Source organism: Loxodonta africana, chromosome 23, assembly GCF_030014295.1.
Source record: "Loxodonta africana isolate mLoxAfr1 chromosome 23, mLoxAfr1.hap2, whole genome shotgun sequence".
Taxonomy (NCBI): Eukaryota; Metazoa; Chordata; class Mammalia; order Proboscidea; family Elephantidae; genus Loxodonta; species Loxodonta africana.
The window spans coordinates 17315415-17334240 of NC_087364.1; the positions used below are offsets into that span (position 1 = coordinate 17315415).

At 44.9% G+C, this 18826-nt stretch overlaps 1 non-coding gene across 1 annotated transcript; it reads left to right on the plus strand.

Annotated features, from left to right (window-relative positions):
- The first annotated feature begins 1119 nt into the window (after window positions 1-1119).
- Window positions 1120-1222, plus strand: LOC111751690 (U6 spliceosomal RNA). The gene has a single exon (XR_002786788.1). It is a non-coding gene; the product is annotated as a U6 spliceosomal RNA (small nuclear RNA).
- The last annotated feature ends 17604 nt before the right edge of the window (window positions 1223-18826 follow it).

The following is an 18826-nucleotide window of genomic DNA, read 5'->3' on the forward strand; positions in this document are numbered from 1 at the left end:
CGGCCACTGTGTGTTTTGAGCGCCTTCCGACCTAGGGGGCTCATCTTCCAGCCCTATATCGGACAACGTTCGTTGTGATCCACGGGGTTTTCACTGGCTAATTTTCATAAGTAGATCACCAGGCCTTTCTTCTTCCTCTTAGTCTGGAAGCTCCACTGAAACCTGTTCACCAAGGGTTTTTGTCGTTGTAAGTTCCTGTCAAGTTGATTCTGACTCATGGCGACCCCATGGCGACCCCACGTGTGCAGAGTAACACTGCTCCATAGGGTTTTCAAGGCTGTGAATTTTTGGAAGCAGATCACCAGGCCTGTCTTTTGAGGTGCCTCTGGGTAGGTTCAAACCACCAACTAGTTACCCTGCTGGCATTTGAAATACTAGTGGGATAGCTTCCAGCATCACAGCAACAACACAAGACACCACAGTACGACAGACAGACAGATGGGTGGGGGATTCTTAGGAAAGTTTTGGCAAATAGCCTTAGGAGTTAAAGAACAAAGGAAAAGGGTCTTCTCAGTGGGTAGAGCACAGGGGCAGGGACCCCAGGCTGAGGCTAAGACCTGGAGCTCAGGCAGACAGTAGAGATGATCTGTCTCTGACCAGGCTGCAAAGGTGCTGTGGCAGACGATGCCCAGCTCTAAAGAAGAGTCGCTGGCACCAGCTCCAGAGGACAGAGGGTGCCGGCCACTGGGCAAAAGTCAGGACAGAACGTTACTGCTGTAGGGGGATTGCAGTACCAGACGAGGCCAAAGATTCAAACCCAGGAGGGAGTCGTTGTTGTTGGGTGCCGTTGAGTGGATTCCAAGTCACAGTGACCCCACTTGACAGAGTGGAACTGCCGCATAAGGTTTTGTAGGCTATAATCTTTATGGAAGCAGATCATTAGGTCTTTCTCCGACAGAGCTGCTGGGTGGGTTCGAACCACCAACCTTTCGGTTAGCAGCCAAGCTCTTAACCATAGTGCTACCAGGGCTCCTTCCAGAAGGGACTGCAAGGGCCAAAATGAAGGGTGGGGCAGCTAGCACGTGGCGGCATGCCATGACATGGTGCAGCAGACCCCCACATATCTGTGACGCAGCAAGAAATCTCTCCTTGGCTCTAGAGAGATCAGAAGTTGACCAAGTGCTGCCTTCGCAGCACGTATACTGAAATTGAATGATACAGAGAGATTAGCATGGCCCTGCCCAAGGATGGCACACAAATTTGTGAAGCGTTCCGTATTTTTGTTATGTGGCCCTTAACCGTCAATAGAAGTGATGTTTCCTTTTTAAATATATATTTAAAAAAAGGAAGTTGACAAAAAAGGGCATCCTTTCCCCACGGCCCGAGATTCAAGCATGGGTAATTGTCATGGATTAAATTGTGTCTCCCCAAAATACGTATTGACTTAGGCCACGATTCCCAGTATTATGTGGTAGTCCTCCATTTTGTGATTGATGTAATTTTCTTATGTGTTGTAAATCCTAATCTCTGCCGGTAGTTAATGAGGCAAGATTAGGTTATGTTAGAGATGATTAGGGTGGGATGTAACACCCTTACTCAGGTCACATCCCAGATCCAACTTAAAGGGAGCTTCCCTGGAGTGTGGCCTGTACCACCTTTTATCTCACAAGAGTTAAAAGGAAAGGGAAGCAAGCAGACAGTGGAGAACCTCATACCATCAAGAAAGCAACACCAGGAGCAGAGTGCATACTTTTCACCCGAGGTCCTTGCATTTGAGAAGCTCCTAGACCAGGGGAAGATTGATGACAAGGACCTTCCTCCAGAGCTGAACGCCTGCCCTGGAGCTGACACCCTGAATTTGTGCTTCTAGCCTCCTAGACTGTGAGGAATTAGTCAATGCTCAACCATTTCCAGAGGTAGCATGTGATGAGGAACCGATGGTACTGAAGAAAAGTCCAAGCTGCACCGACGGCAGTGGCAAAAAACGAAGCTCCAGGAATTGATGGAATATCAGTTGACATGTTTCAACAAACGGATGCAGCACTGGAGGTGCTCACTCGTCTATGCCAAGAAATATGAAAGACAGCTACCTGGCCAACTGACTGGAAGAGATCCACATTTATGCCTATTCCCAAGAAAGGTGATCCCACTGAATGCAGAAAGTACAGAACAATATCATTAATATCACACAAAAGCAAAATTTTGCTGAAGAGCATTCAAAACCAGCTGCAGCAGTATATTGACCGGGAACTGTCAGAAATTCAGGCCAGATTCAGAAGAGGATGTGGAACCAGGGATATCATTGCTGATGTCAGATGGATTCTGGCTGAAAGCAGAGAATACCAGAAGGATGTTTACCTGTGTTTTATTGACTATGCAAAGGCATTCGACTGTGTGGATCATAACAAATTATGGATAATGTTGCGAAGAATGGGAATTCCAGAACACTTAGTTGTGCTTATGAGGGACCTGTACATAGATCAAGAGGCAGTTGTTCGGACGAAACAAGGGGATACTGATTGGTTTAAAGTCAGGAAAGGTGTGTATCATGGTTGTATCCTTTCACGATACCTATTCAATCTGTATGTTGAGGAAATAATCCGATAAGCTGGACTGTATGAAGCAGAACGGGGCATCAAGATTAGAGGAAGACTCTTTAACAACCTGTGTTATGCAGATGACACAACCTTACTTGCTGAAAGTGAAGAGGACTTGAAGCACTTACTGAGGAAGATCAAAGACCACAGCCTTCAGTATGGATTGCACCTCAACATAAAGAAAACAAAAATCCTCACAACTGGGCCAATGAGCAACATCATGATAAATGGAGAAAAGACTGAAGTTGTCAAGGATTTCATTTTACTTGGATCCACAATCAACAGCCATGGAAGCAGCAGTAAAGAAATCAAACAACACATTGCATTGGGCAAATCTGCTGCAAAGGACCTCTTTAAAGTGTTGAAAGCAAAGGTGTCGCCTTGAAGACTAAGATGCACCTGACCCAAGCCATGGTGTTTTCAATCGCATCACATGCATGTGAAAGCTGAACAATGACTAAGAAAGACCAAAGAAGAACTGATGCCTTTGAACTGTGGTGTTGGAGAAGAATATTGAATATACCATGGACTGCCAAAAGAAGAGACAAATCTGTCTCAGAAGAAGTACAACCAGAATGCTCCTTAGAGGCAAGAATGGCAAGACTGCGTCTTACATACTTCGGACACGTTGTCAGGACGGATCAGTCCCTGGAGAAGGACATCATGCTTGGTAAAGTTTAGGATCAGCGGAAAAGAGGAAGACCCTCAATGAGATGAATTGACACAGTGGCTGCAACAGTGGGCTCAAGCATAACAACTATTATATGGATGGTGCAGGACCGGGCAATGTTTAGTTCTGTGGTACATAGGGTGGCTATGAGTCGGAACTGACTCAATGGCACCTAACAACAACAACAACAAGGCTGTAAGAAAATACACTTCTGTTTGTTGAAGCCATCCACTTGCGGTATTTCTGTTAAAGCCGCGCTAGATAACTAAGACAGTAATGTACACATTGGGGAGAGCACAGAGAAAGCCCTGAGAGAGGAAACGTATCATGGTTTGAATTGTGTCCCCTATACGCATGTGTTATAAATCCTAACCCCTGTATATGTGGGTCGCTATGAGTCGGAATCAACTAGATGGCAACATGTTTGGGTTTTTTTGGGTTTTTGTACCTGTGATTATAATCCCATTTGGAAATGGGTTTTCTTTGTGATGTAAAGAGGCCATATCAGTGTAGGGTGTGTTTTAAGCCAATCACCTCTGAGATATAAAAACAGCAGATTAGGCACAGAGAAGCAAGCACAGATGGGGAGAGGAAAATGCCGCATGAAAATCGCCAGGGAACCAAGGAACAGAAGCTGAAGAAAGACAAGGACCTTGCCCCAGATTCGACAGAGAGAGAAAGGCTTCCCCTTGAGCTGGCGTACTGAATTCGAACCTCTAGCTTCCTAAACTGTGAGAAAATAAATCTCCACCTGTTAAAATCACCCACTTGTGGTATTTCTGTTATACTAGCACTAGATAACTAAGACAAAATGGAAACAGGCTGACCCTGAGGAGGCAAAAGGTCCCACCTGAGACTCCCTTCTCTTGAGGAATGGCTGACTTCTGCCATCCAAGCCCTCTTGACAGAAAGATGCTATCGGGGCACAAGAAACCAGCTGATCTGCTGACTGTGTGGAAAAAAGAATGGAGAGGGCAGAGATGAAGTAAAAGTACTACTACCCCTTGACCTGGCAGTTTTCTGGCGGCACCCCCATAGGCCTGCTGGCCAGGAGTTAGCATGGAGGCCTTTCTAGTTATAATTTTGTGTGGAGAGAACTCCCAGCAACAGGCGGAGAAGAGAGGTTCAGCCAAGGTAAGATGGAGGCCGTGAGTCTGTCAGGAAGTGACTCTGCCTGGTGGGAAGGAACCCAGGCGGCGCAGGGGTTAAGTGCTCGGCTACTATCTGAAAGGTCAGCAGTTCGAACCCACCAAGTGCTCAGCAGGAGAAAAACACGGCAGTCTGCTTCCGTAAATATTACAGCCTTGGAAATCCTATGGGGCAGTTCTACCCTGTCCTATGGGCTCATTATGAGTCGGAATCAACTCATGGCAACGGGTTTGGTTTGATTTGGCCTAGTGGGAGTTCTCTGACCTCAGCACTGCTTCTCAGCACTGAAAACACACACACACACGTGCTTGTACCTATCAAAATATCTCTGAGAAAATTAGTACTTCCTGATCAGAAAAGACGCAAAGAAGCTCCAGCTTGAAAAATTAGGAGCCCTGGTGTCACAATGGTTAAGTGCTCAGCTGCTAACAGAAAGGCTGGCAGTTCAAACCCACCCAGAGGCTCAAGAGGAGAAAGACCTGGCAATCTGCTCTCATAAAGATCACAGCCTAGAAAACGCTATGGGGCAGCTCTGCTCTGTCACAAGGGGTTGCTACAAGTTGGAACTCACCCAATGGCACCCAACAACAACTTAAAAAATTAGCATCAGGAATAGACTTAAAAACAGAAACCACAGTGAAAAACATGCAAACGAAATTCAGGTTGAACTCTGGCTCAATAGTCTCTTCAGTTGTGAACAAAAATATCAAATGTGAAAGTGCTTCAAATGTATGGGCTAGGTGTGTTTCTCGGAGACTGCTTTAAATTATATTATTTTATATTAATATATCATCTTTCTCAGCTGTCTATTATAAATTTGGAGAGTTATTCCAATTAAAAAAAATAGGACTAGAGCTTATGTCATTTAAAATAAAAAATACTCAAGTGTGGAGCAATCCTTGACAAACTAGACATCTAAAGGAAAAACTGTAATTTTCTGAGAAAATGATTCTAAAAGGTCAGAAAGCATCAGCTGAGAATATGGCACTTGGGGATGGATTCCAGGAGAAGTGATATTTTCTATAGTGTCCTTGGCCTTTTCAGGAGCCCTGGTGGTGCAGTGGTTAAAGTACTTGGCTGTGAACAGATTGGGGCTTGAAACCCACGTGCTGCTCTGCGGTAGAAAGATGTGGCAGTCTGCTTCCATAAAGATTACAGTCTTGGAAACCCTATGGGGCAGCTCGCCTCTGTCCTACAGGGTCGCGCTATGAGTTGGAACTGACTCGACAGCTATGGGTTGGGTGGTGGTGTTGTTTACTTGGTCCTTTAATTTCCTTGTCTCTTTTCTACAGTAGGAGTCCCTGGGTGGTGCAAATGGTTGAAGTGCTTGGCTCCTCATTGAAAGTTTGGCGGTTCGAATCCACCCAGAGTTCTGGTGATCTACCTGTGAAAATCAGCCATTGAAAACTCTGTGGCACACACAGGGTTGGCGTGAGTCGGAGCCATCTCAACTGCAACCGTTGCTTCTTTTTTTTTTAGCCCCTAAACACTGCTTTTTAAAACTCCAGCCATTTATCGACCCCCCGCCCCAACAGTGTTTATCTTCGGGGCTATCTATTAATTGTCAGTTTATTTAGCAAACCTAGTTAGCCAGGGGTTGATGGATCTGTTTAATATCCTGCTTTTGGGCACACTGGCTTATCTTTACAGAAAATGTTATCAGGTGCCTGCTCAAAAGATCATTACTTTGATTTATTATTTCCTCTACAGCAAATATTAAATAATGGGGTATCTTGAAGCCAGGGCGGTACTCCTCCCCCCACCCCCATGTATTTTCAGTGCCTTTCTTGTTTCTCCGTTGAAGTGCTGAGCAGGTTCAGGGCTGGAAGGCCTCAGGCGCTTAGCCAGGCCCTGTCCATGTTACCTGGATGGCGGATGGGGCGGGAGCATTTCCATGGGGTGTCATGGGGCTGCCTCACCAGGGAGCACTGTCAGAGGAAGGCGCTAATCATGGGCATGACCTTTACAGGAGGCCTGGCCCCATTCTCCCCATGGCTCCTGTGAGCTTCCGGAGGTTCTCCCTAGGGGCTGGGAAGCGAGTACCTGACAGCACCCTGCCCTCAGACAAGATACCTTATTATGAGTTTTATATCAGGGCTCAGCCAGGCACAATCCAAGATCCCCCAAAGGGCAAAGGCTTGAGGACGGGGGTGGGGTGGCTTGGTGGTGGTAGAAGGGGTGAGACCTGAGAACTCAGGAGTGCAGTGAGGCCTGAGAAGGCCTGGGTGAGCCCCCAAATGCAACATCCACCAGTTCCGGCCCTGGGCTTCCTTTCACGCTGGCTGTGGCTCTCCTGGGTCAGCAAGCGCTCCGACTTCTCCTAGAGTTCCCCAGGCCTGAGAGAAGACATCTCTAGCGTTGGTTTGGTCCTGTCTCTGGGGCTGGAGCTGAATCATCCACTCTCCCTTTCCTTCCATTTTTAAAATACTCGTATGAGTAATACTCTTAATATTTTCCATTTTAAGAGAAACTCATAGAGTTAAAACAGACTGCAGGGTTGTTATGCAGTTTTTACCAGATTTTTTTCTTAAAAAATTACATCTGTGTAATTATATATTGTATATATTATATATAATATATACAATATATAATTATATGTAGTTATATCTATATGTACAATTATATATATAACATATAAGTCCATTATATATAATTATATCTATATGTAAATTATATATACATGTAAGTCCATTATATATACATATTATACTTATACCTATGTGTATAATTATATATGCGTACCCTACTGGTAGCGTAGTGGTTAAGTGCTACAGCTGCTAACCAAAGGGTCGGCAGTTCAAATCTGCCAGGCGCTCCTTGGAAACTCTATGGGGCAGTTCTGCTCTATCCTATAGGGCCGCTATGAGTCGGAATCGACTCGAGGGCACTGGGTTTTTTTGTGGGTTTATATAATATCCAAGTGCGTTATATTTAATGATTTTTATATGTATAATTATATGGAGCCCTGGTGGAACAATGGTTAAGAGCTACGGCTGCTAACCGCCAGCTGCTCTTTGGAAACCCTGTGGAGCAGTTCTATTCTGTGCTATGGTGTTGCTATGAGTTGGAATCTACTCGACAGCAACGTGTTTACAAGTATAATTTTAGATACATATGCCTTAGTCATCTAGTGCTACCATAACAGAAATACCACAAGTGGATGGCTTTAACAAAGAGAAATCTACTTTCTCACAGTCTAGTAGGTTACAAGTCCAAATTCAGGGTGTCAGCTCCAGGGGAAGTTTTTCTCTCTCTGTTGACTCTGGAGGAAGGTCCTTGTCCTCAGTCTTCCCCTGGTCAAGGAGCTACTCAGGCACAGGAACCCCATATCCAAAGGATGTACTCTGCTCCTGGTGCTGCTTTCTTGGTGGTATGAGGTCCCCAACTCTCTGCTAGCTTCACTTTCCTTTTATCTCTTGAGAGATAAAAGGCGGTGCAGGCCACATCCCAGGGAAACTCCCTTTATGTTGGATCAGGGAGGTGACCTGGGTAAGGGTGGTGTTACAATCCCACCCTAATCCTTTTAACCACAGGCAAAAATTATTATTTATAACACACAGGAAAATTACAAAATGGGAGACAACCACATATGGCCTAACCAAGCTGATACAATTTTGCGGGGTGGACAAAATTTAATCCATGACTATATATATATCTATGGAAACCCACAGTGGTTAAGTACTACAGCTGCTAACCAAAAGGTCTGCAGTTTAAATCCACCAGGTGCTTCTTGGAAACTCTACGGGGCAGTTCTACTCTGTCCTATAGGGTCGCTATGAGTTGGAATCGACTCGACGAAAGTGGTTTTTTTTTTTTTTTTAAATATATATACACAACACATACAAGTCTATTATATACACATATGCACAATTATATGTATAATTATACATATAATACTCAAGTCTATTATGTATACACAAAGACCATTACATCTGCATATATATGATCATATCTTTATTATAATTACCTATACCTATAATTATCTGTGGAAACCCTGGTGGCTTAGTGGTTAAGTGCTACAGCTGCTAACCAAAAGGATGGCAGTTTGAATCCACCAGGTGCTTCTTGGGAACTCTGTGGGGCAGTTCTACTCTGTCCTATAGGGTCACTATGAATCGGAATTGACTCGACGGCAATGGGTTTGGTTTTTTTTTTTTAAATAATTATCTGTATGTGTGTGTGTACGTATATATACATAAAAAAAAATAGATATATATATATCCACACACACATTCACATAACCAAAAATTACTTCTTCCACTTTCAAACTCTAACCTAGTCAAGTGGGAGGACAATGAAAATGTCATGGGTGTTTCAGAAGCAAGATCCCTAAGTGCTTGTTATTTGGAGGAAAAGAAGGAAAGAAGAGAAAAAAAAAGAAAACAGTAAGAGGGAACTTTCAGTCTTTCTTACACTGCCTAATGACCCAATAACAGTGCCTTAGCTGCCCAGGAAAATTTTAAATGTATTTAGCAAACACATGAAAAGCAAAAAAGCAGCTCCCGTTCTAGGGACAAGGAAGACAGGAAAAAGTAGGAGGGAATTTCTTTGTGGAATAAACTGGGTGGGTGGGTGGGTGGGTGGGTGTGTATTACATAGAGAGAACAGAGAGAAAGGGAGCAGGAAAGAGATATAAGAGAGACAGAAGGAGAGTTCACAAAGGAAGAGAGGATTCCCCTCTGTTCCGATAGCCAGAACATTAAATATTAATGGCCCAAACTACTACTGATAATCCCATTGGCCATGAAGCCCCATCACTCAGCATTCTGTACTATTTGCTCTTGTTATTCAGGGTGGGTCACAGTATGGCGCCCAGGGAACTCCTGGTTGAGCTTCTGTGGGAATGAGGAGGGTGGCGGTGAGGCTCCAGCCCCCTTATATGTGAGTCTGAGCCCTGCCTCATCTCAGGGCTGCCAGTTTGAGGAGCACGTGGGTTGTGATCCTTTTGTTCCTTTGGAAGAAAAAAAAAAATGTACTGAGGTAAAAATAGTATTTTAAAGCCTTTAAGAAATAATGCCACATCAGAGCTGATGAGGAGGGAGATGGTTTCCTCTGGGAGAATTCAGGAGAGGCTGACTGAGCTGGGAGCCTGTCAGGACTCCCACCCCTTCCAGGCACTCCCTGCCCAGCATCCCCTCAGCAATAGCCTTGAGGTCCCTACTTCCTTCTCTCACTTGCTTTTACGATTTAAAGGAAGTGAATTTGCTCAGGAAATTTCACTTGGTGCAGGAAGAGAAAGACTGGGTTTATTGCTCTAGGCTCAACCAGCATCGGTGTCAGCTCCTGCTTCTCAAAAAGTCCCTCGAGACCTCCTTTTTGTCACTTCTTGCAGTTGCTCCATTGTGTCTCCCCTCCCCTACACCCACTGTTTTTTTTTCATTTATTTATTTGTTTTGTTTTCTTTATTTAAAAATATCTTCTCTTTTTCTTCTGCCACATAGGGTTTCCAAGGAGTGGCTGGTGGATTTGAACTGCCAACCTTTTTTGGTTAGAAGCGCTAGCTTGCTGTAGCTGTTAACCACTGTGCTACCAGGGTTCCTTCTTTTTTTTTTTTTTTTTTACTTTTGGAGCCTGCTCCATTGCTCCTCCCCTCCCCCTCCACTCTTTTTTTCTTTAAGTTTTTTTTCTTTTTGGAGCCGGCTCCATTGTTTCCTCCGCACTGACGTGTGTGTGTGTGTGTGTGTGTGTGTGTGTGTGTGTGTGTGTGTGTGTGTGTGTGTGTGTGTGTTCTTTACTTAAACTTTTTTCTTTTTGCTTTGTTGCCTTTTTTTTTCATTGTTCTTTCTTCTTTCCCTCTCTCCCACTTTTTAAAACTCAGTTTATTCTTCTCTTATTTTTACTTATGAATTCCGATTCTTTTCATTAAATTTCCATTTTTCTGATTTTGGCATTGTTTTATTTTCCAGAGGTGTGAGTAGGTCGTGCAGGGGGCTGTCTCTCCCTGAGGAAACTACATCCAGCCCCACGTGGTGGCTCCTGGGAACGGCGCCTGAGGGCTCCCAGCCACTCAGGTCCGGCAACTCCTCTCCGCTTCTGAACCGTCTCTCCCTTCCCCTGCCGCTCAGTCTGTTTTCTAACTTTGCCTTTGATGTTCAGGGCTCCTAGCTTGCCATAAATGTAATCGTTTCACATGTTTTTTCGAGTCTTTGTTGTAAGGGGAGTCACCGGAAGCGCCTGACCACTCTGCCATCTTGGCCCTGCCTCCCTGGTATAGTTTATTGTCAACAGCATTGTCTTCTTCATTTGAGCACCATTTGTTGAGAATTACAGCTACATCAGATTAAGTAAACTTTGAGGAGTATCTTAGTTATCTAGTGCTGCTATAACAGAAATACCCCAAGTGAATGTTTTAATGAACAGAAATCCATTTTCTCACAGTTTAGGAGGCCAGAAGTCCAAATTCAGGGCACTGGCTCTAGGGGAAGGCTCTGTCTCTTTTGGCTCTGGGGAAGGTTCTTGTCTCTTTCAGCTCCTGTTCCTTGGTTCCTTGGTGATCTTCATGTCACATGGCATCTGTCTCCCCCCATCTGTGCTTGCTTCTCTGTGCCTAATCTACCCTTTTTCTATCTCAAAGGTGATTGGGTTTAAGACACACCCTACACTGACATGACCTCATTAACATAACAAAGAAAACCCTATTCCCAAATAGGATTACGCCCACCGGTATAGGGGTTAGGATTCCAACACGTATTTTGGGGGGATACAATACAGTGCATAACAGGGGACTTGTCTAGGAAACAATCGATGCCAGGGAAGGAAAGTACACTGACTGCCAAGGGGGTACTTGGAATAATGTACTTACGTGCCCCCCTTTGGGTCCCCACAGCACTTTTTACTTTTATGGAATTTTCTTTACTCTTTGAGGGCAGGAACTGAGTCTCCCAAGAGCTAAATAAAATACAATCAATAAGATAAAAATAAAAGCTCCTGGTGGCCAGTAGAGATTTTTCCTGCTGCCACCACCATTTAGCTTGTTGGTTCATCCCCTACAACACCTGGCAGAGGGCTTGCAGAAGTCAGGTGCTCAACCCCTTGTCCCTCTCTCCCAAGTGGCATGGAGAAGGGAAACCAGGGCCATCATCTTAGAGCTAAAAGGGTCCTTGTTATGAATAAAACCAATAGGAACTCACCTCACAAATAGACCAATAAGCAACATCATGATGTTGTTGTTGGGTGCCATTGAGTAGATTCCGATTCACAGTGACTCCATGTGTTACAAAATAGAACTGCCTCATAGGGTGATCTAGGCTGTAATCTTTACAGAAGCAGATCAGCAAGTCTTTCTCCCACAGAGCTGCTGGATGGGTTCGAACCTCCAACCTTTCGGTTAGCAGCTGAGGACTTAACCATTGTGCCACCAGGAAGGAGAAAATATTGAAGTTGTCAAGGATTTCATTTTACTTGGATCCACAATCAGCACCCATGGAAAGAGCAGTCAAGAAATCAAACAACATTACCTTGAGCAAATCTGCTGTAAAAGGCCTCTCTAAAGTGTTAAAAAACAAAGACGTCACTTTGAGGACTAAGGTGCACCTGACCCACGTCACGGTCTTTTCCAGGCAAAATGTATCCAATATCACTGAATAATTCGTGTATAAATTGTTAAATGGGAGCCTAATTTGGTGTGTAAGCTTTTACCTTAAACACAGAAAAATATTTTTAAAAACAAATAGAGGACTGGGGACTAAAAACGCATACAATTTTCACCTAAGCCCTCTATTATCCCCAAGGAGGTGAGACCTGAAGAAACAAGGGGTGCATGTACGTATGTGATTGTCTTAGATGCGGCGCTCACGCACTCACGTGGAGCCAAGGCCACACATGCTGTCTACGTCAGCACCATCTCATCCAGACAGTGCCAGTGGTCTCTGCCACCCTAGTGCTCATTGTACACCCTCCTGTCATGGCTGCTTTCTCAGTCTCCTACAGCTGCTGTAACAGAAATACCACATGAGTGACTTTAAAAAAAACTGAGAAAATTTTCTCACAGTTCAGGGAGGCTAGAAGTCTGAATTCAGGACGTGACTTTCGGAGGAGGGCCTTCTTTATTCATAGCCCCGTGAGTTCCTTGTATTCCTTGGCACACTTTGGAGTTCCATGTTGTTCCTTGGCATCTGTCTTCCTTCCGTGTGTGTCTGGGTCTATTCTGCTCTTTTTTATAAGATATTTGTGAGTGATTAGATTTAGGACTCACCCTGCTCTGGCATGACCTCATTAACATAACAAAAGAAAGCCCGTAATTCCAAACAGGGTTCTATTTACAAGTGCAGGGGTTAGGATCTCCATGTTTCTTCCTGGGGGACACAATTCAGTCTATAACAGCTACCGAAGACAGGCAAATACTTTTCGAAGGCCACGTAGCACAATGGCCTGTCCTCCACCAGGAAAAGATCAATTGCCCGGTTCAAAGGCAAATCTTAATGAAAGGGCCCTGGTGAAGCAATGGTGAAACTCTTGGCTGCTAACGAAAATGTCAGTGGTTAGAACCCAGCAGCAGCTCCATGGGAGAAAAGATCTGACGATCTGCTCCAGGAAAGATTACAGCCTAGGAAACACTATGGATCGGTATGAGTCAGAGTCCACATGACAGCACCCAACAACAACATACCATGTTAACACCCACCGTCTTATTCCAGCTTCACAGCCCCGTTGAGAAGCAGGCGTTGTGTAGCAGAAAGAGTACAAGACTTTGGAATCAGACCATCTGGCCTTAAATCCCAGCTCTGCCAGTTACTAGATACTTTACTTTGGGAAGTGCCTAATAAGCCCAAGTTTCCTTCTCTGGAAAACGAGGATAATAACGCCTACCCTACCAGGACAGAGAAGAATGCCAACAGGTATAAGCTTTTGGGTAGCTTAGAACAAAAATTCTTTCCTCAAGACATCTTATTTCCATTTGTCAGAAAATTATCATAAACAGCAGACAGTGCTATGATGACTCCTGAGATATGACTCCTTTGTATAGTTCAGCAGGTAGAGCTGGGGAGGGGGAAGCTCTCAGCCCAGAATAGGGGTGAGTTGAGCTCTCTGGCAGCTGCCACCAGACAGAGTAGGCTTTATCCCCATTCTGTCTCAGGGAGGAAGCTTAGAGAGGGGTAGTACCAGGACTGACACCCAAGTCTACTGGCTTCTCCTCTAGTTCCCCTTCCTTCATGCTTAAAATCCACCTTTAGAATCTATGGACGAATCCTGATCAAAAGGGGGAAACTGTAGGACAGAATTTCAAATTCTCATGGAATCCAGACTTCCTGGAGCCATGGAGGCTGGGCAAACCCCCAAAACTATTGCCCTGAGATAATTTTTAAACCTTAAGCCAAAAATATCCCCTGAGCTCTTTTTTAAACCAAACAATTGTTTAGCTTAATTAGTAAAGAAGTCTGTCTTGAGCATTGAGCCCTTATAAAGACCTGTCTCCAGTACTCTATATGGGATCAAATTGCCAACAGCAACTTGAAAGGTTAGATGGAAAGTTTAGAAGACAGCGAGATGTAGAAATTGTTGAACTGATGTATGTTCTGATGTTCTGCTGTGTATGTTCTCGACAATAACAACAGATAAATTTTAAAAAATAGATGGAAAAAAAAAAAAGAAATCTGCCTTTAGAAAACATTTTCACCTTTCAGTAGAACATCCAGTTACGCATTTTGCCAGAGGCAATAATGTAGATGCACTTCATTTTTTTTTTTTTTTTTTACAGGAATAGGACTGCTTCCTCCCGGCTGGAATGCTGAGTTATGGACAGCAGATATTATGATTCAAAAACCACAAAGTTGTCAGGAAGTTATTGAACCAGCCCAAAGTGGGCCATCAGAACTTGGCCAGATCCTCTCCACTCTATTTGTAGTCTGGATGTGATGACCCAGCCTCTGGTGACTCAGCTTCTTTATATGCAAAATGGGAGAACAATACTCAGCTTTCTTGCTGAGATATTATCAGATGGAATTCAGGAGCTTTTCAAAGAACAATTGAGAGAGATCCATAGGTACAGCGCCCACCTCCAGAAAAGCGGCATGCTAGCATTTGTTGTCATTGTGTGAAAGCATCGCCATTGTTCATGTAGAAAGCCAAGGCTGCATTTTTGAAGATCTCTTTCAAAGAAACCCATCTAGTGGATATAACTAAAGTCGCCCAAGTAGGAAGTATGAAGGACATGCTTGGCTGCTAAATGAAAGGTTGGTAGTATGAGTTTACCAGCGGCTCTGCAGGAGTAAGACCTAGCAATCTGGTCCCATAAGGATTAAAGGAAAAACCAAACCCGTTGCTATCAAGTTGATTCTGACTCATAGTGGCCCTATAGGACAGACTAGAACTGCCCCATAGGGTTTCCAAGGAGCACCTGGTGGATTTGAACTGCAGACCTTTTGTTTAGCGGCCATAGCTCTTAACCACTGTGCCACGAGGGTTCCCCCATAAAGATTACATCCTAGGAAATCCTGTGAAGGCAGTGCTACTCTGTCACATGGGGTCGCTATGAGTTGGTATCGACTCAACGATACCTAACAACAACCACCACATGCTTCATTCACTTCATTTAATTTTTAATTTAGATTCTACTCCGTACCAAGCAATGAGATTGCAGTGGTGGACAGGAAACACAGGGACCTCTACTCAGGAGCTTACAGACTAACGGGCCTGTGGCTCAGAACCCAGAACCAGTATTTCAGATGGAAAGTTTGACATTATTGGGGGCAACCAGGGAGCAAGACTCGTGGTCACTTTTATCTTGGTCCCCCATTACCCCCAATAATGTCGGGACTTCTCCATCTGAAATCCTGTCTTTGAGTTCTGAGCCACATGCCCACTAGTCTGTAATCTTGGTCTTCTTTCTGGCCAGGACTGTCCTTCAGTGGTGCAAACTGTTAAATGCTTAACTACTAACAGAAAGGTTCCAATTGACCTGGGGTGCTTTGGAAGAAAGGCCTGGAGATCTTCTTCCAAAAGATCACAGCCTTGAAAACCCTATGGGGCAGATCAACTCTGAAACCAATGGAGTTGCCACGAGTTGCAATTGATTCGGTGGCAACTAGTAACTGGTCTGGTTGTCCATGGAGTAGCTTGTATTGGGCATCTGTGCTTTGTCTGCCCAAAATCCAGTCTCTCATCTGGTAAAGTTTCTGACTGGTGAACCATCCCTTCCCCACTCTTACTCCACGGGGCTGAGCTGAGTCTGACCCCACTCCTAGTGTGTAGGATGTGGGCACATGACTCTGACTGAGTCAATTGAGCTCCTCATCTACCTGGCCACATACACTGGTTGAGGGATGGGGTTGCCTGATAACATACAGGATGCCCAGTTCAAGTTGAAGTTCAGATCAATTACAAGTAATTTCTTACATATCTCCCAAACACTGTATGGGACATATTTATGCTAAGAAATGATTCGCTGTTTATCTTTCATTTGCTAAATCTGGCAACCCTATCCAGGGGGGCCAAGGAGAGCCCTCCCTGGGACTTTTATGGGATTATTGGCAAAAAGACACTCTTTTCACACTAAGATTGTGATAGTTGCTGTTAACCATTTTGGGAGGGTCTCCCTGAAAAAGGAACTGACCTGCTATGAGCAGAGCTGAAAGCTAAAAAGATTCCTGTGACTTCTTTAGAGCCCCTGGACTGGCTGCTGTGGTATAGCCCTGGCCTTTATGCCCCCTCCTTTTCTATTAAGTCTGCCACTTGATATTGAGAGTCCAGTCCAGAACTAGGAGCTCTTGTGGTTCAGTGGTTAAGCATTCAAGTACCCAAAATGTCAGTAGTCCAAATGCGCCAGCTGCAGCCTGCTTCTTTAAAGATTACAGCCTTTGAAACCCTATGGGGCAGTTCTACTCTGCCCTATAGAGCCACTAGGAGTCAGAATCAACTCGACGGTAATGGATTTGGTTTGGAGTTTTTGTCCAGAACACACTTCATGCATTCTCTACTCTGCACTGCTTCTTCAATTTCCCATATTTTGAGGGTCTTTCTTTCTCTCTGGGTGGTGCAAACGATTAACACGCTTAGGTGCTAACCAAAAGTTTGGGGGTTCAAGTCCACCCAGAGACACCTTGGAAGAAAGGCCTGTCGATCTACTTCCCAAAAGCCAGCCATTGAAAACCCTACGGAGCACAGTTCTACTCTGAAGCACTTGGGGTCGCCAGAGTCGGCGTGGACTCCATAGAAACTGTTTTTTCCCTTCCTCTCTACCAAAATCTTTCCCATTCCTCAAAATTCACTCAATTCCATTTCTCCCAGAAGACGTTCTCTGACCATTCTGAAAAGACAGCCCTCAGTGTTCCCAGGATCGCATACTTGTGTTCTTTTCCTATGTCTGGTACCAGAGACCTGGCTTATTTACAGCCCTGGACTCTCCCTCCTTTAATTTCCTCGTAAACACATGGCAGGAGTATGAATAAATAAATAAAAGCAAATAAATAAAATATGCCAGAGACTGTGGTAGGAACGTGGTTTTTAGAGCGGAAAGATCAAGTTTCTGCCCTCAAGGATCTCAGCCTAGAGAAGATACAGTCCAATAAATGAGAATTCTGGGCTGTCTTAAGCTGGGTTCTCCAAAAAAAAAAAAAAATAGGAAAGCGTATAAATATGTACGTAAAGGGAGATTTATATCAAAGAAAGGCTCACATGATTGTAGAGGCTGAAATGTCCCAAGTCTGAGGATTAGGACAGAGGCTTCACGTGATTCACGTAGCCGCAAGGGCTGGTGAACCCAAGATCGGCAGGTCGGAGAGCAGGGCTCTTGCTCATTGGCTGTGTATATCCATGAATCCCAAGATTGGCAGGCAAGACCGCAAGGCTTCTCCCGATTCATGTAGCCACAGGGGCTGGCGAACCTAAGATCAGCAGGACTCTGCTCACAGGCTACGAAGATCGAGGAATCCCAAGATTGGCAGATAAACTGATAACTCAAGACCCAAGAACTGCAGGTCAGGCAACAGGAGGTGGCCATAGGATCCAGAGCAAGCAAAAAGCCAGAACATCTGCTTATATTTGGATGCAGGCCACACCTCCAAGGAAACTCCCTTTCAACCAATCGGCTACTTACAGCAGATGCCATCATGGGGGCAATCACTTATAAACACTGAGGACCATGGGCCAGCCAAGTTGACACACAATCTTAACCACCACACGGGCCCTCCAAGAAGTGCTGTCAGAGAGGAGAGCAGGGGATGCCAAGATGGCTGCAAGAACAAGACTGAAAGCAGCAGGGAGGAGCAGAGGGAGACAGAGTGGCAAATGGGACTTCATTCAGAATTAAACCAAAAACCAAACTGGTTGCTGTCGAGTCTGTTCTGACTCGTGGTGACCTTATATGTGTGTCAGAGTAAAACTGTGCTCCAGAGGGTTTTCAATGGCTTATTTTTCAGATATAGATGGCCAGGCCTTTCTTCCAAGGTGCTACTGGGTGGACTTGAACTACCAACGTTTCGTTTAGCAGCTGAGTACGTTAACTATTTGCACCACCGAGGGACTCCAAGGGGGTCACACTCCCAGTTCACAGCACACCAGGGACTGTCTCTCACTTTATTTGCTGATCCATTTTTTCCCTTTTATCTCATTTCTCATTTTTATTCTCATCACACAGGAGACAACCGAGGTCACGTATTTAATGTGTATCCTTTCATTTGTATGAGTTCTTGAAAAACAATTACGCTGCTTTGAGTGCATTTCACCCATACGTGGCATGTGCTTTGTATCTGATTCTCTTTCCGGCTTTCTTCATTCAGTTCTATGTTTTAAGAACTACCCAGGTTGCAGAGCACACCTCCGCTCCATTGCTTTGCATCGCTTCTAGTATTCCACACCACATCTAGATTGCCTCCAGCTCCCTGTTCCCATAAGTGGTGCTGTGATAAGCATCCTCAAACATCTTCCCTTACAGACGGTGTGAGAATTTCTCTGGGGGCATTGCCAGGAATGCAGTTTCTGGGTCCCAGGGTAAACGGTGGGGGGCAGTGGTGGTTCACTGGCAGAATTTTCGCCTTCCGTGTGGGAGACCTGGGTCTGATTCCTGGCCAGTGCGCCTCATGCGCAGCCACCACCTGTCCAACAGTGGAGGCTTGTGTGTTGCTGTGATGCTGAACAGGTTTCAGCAGAGCTTCCAGACTAAGACAGACCAGGAAGAAAGGCCTGGCGATCTGCTTCTGAAAATCAGCCAGCAACAGCCCTGTGGATCACCACAGTCTGATCCGTAACTGATCACGGGGACGGCGCAGGTCTGGGCAGCTTTCCGTTCTGTTATGCGTGAGGTTGTCCTGAGTGGGGGCCACCTCAGCGGTTAACAAAGGCAGCTGATGTTTCTTGGGAAAAGAGAAAACACAGACGACAGGATGGCTGTTTTAAAATGTCTGAGGGCGGGCTGTATGCCACAGAGGCTTTATATTTGGTCAGTAGAATGGCTGCCCTGTACTATACCCATCTCCCCATTCTTCCAGAAGGCCAAGTACAGGCTGGGTGAGCAGCACCGGGAGGCTCCATGGAA